The sequence below is a fragment of the Lithobates pipiens genome, unplaced genomic scaffold, assembly GCF_037356315.1.
Source record: "Lithobates pipiens isolate NorthernLeopardFrog02 unplaced genomic scaffold, aLitPip1_a1.2 Scaffold_22, whole genome shotgun sequence".
Taxonomy (NCBI): domain Eukaryota; kingdom Metazoa; phylum Chordata; class Amphibia; order Anura; family Ranidae; genus Lithobates; species Lithobates pipiens.
This window is the reverse complement of record NW_027507784.1, coordinates 12,673,307-12,673,679: the sequence shown is the minus strand read 5'-3', so window position 1 is coordinate 12,673,679 and position 373 is coordinate 12,673,307. Positions and strand designations below refer to the sequence as shown.

Below are 373 nucleotides of genomic sequence, written 5' to 3'. Positions count from 1 at the left end.
GGTTAGTGCAAAAGTCAAATCCCCAAATCTGTCTTCATGGAAAATATTCCTTCCAGCTCCCTCTGCAAACATAAACCTCGCCTGTCTGCGAGTCCTCTGGAGCTGCTCCTCTATTTGAAGAGAAATGTGATACTCTCTGTTCTGTAGAAACGAAACTAAATGAAAATTAAGCAACCAGGTAATACACCACAGTAAACCTAACCTCCTAATGTGGATAGAATAGATCAAAGATCACCAGGGTGCGGCTCACCATTTTTTAGCCAAATAACCGATCAAGGCCCCCCCAAAAAAAATTAGAAAGATTTGAAAAAAACAAATTAAAAAATTTGGGGGGGTTGTGAAATTTTCCACATTTTGTCATGTTACAAATGTA

General features: G+C 38.9%; 1 protein-coding gene across 2 annotated transcripts in view; it reads right to left on the bottom strand.

The window, feature by feature from the left end:
• Window positions 1-160, bottom strand: part of LOC144000392 (interferon-induced very large GTPase 1-like) — a 41,287-nt gene extending 41,127 nt beyond the window's left edge. For both annotated transcript variants that reach the window (XM_077494200.1, XM_077494201.1), the window contains exon 1: window positions 1-160. This exon is cut by the window's left edge. The gene's annotated coding sequence lies outside the window, so the exon portion shown is untranslated.
• Window positions 161-373: the final 213 nt, after the last annotated feature.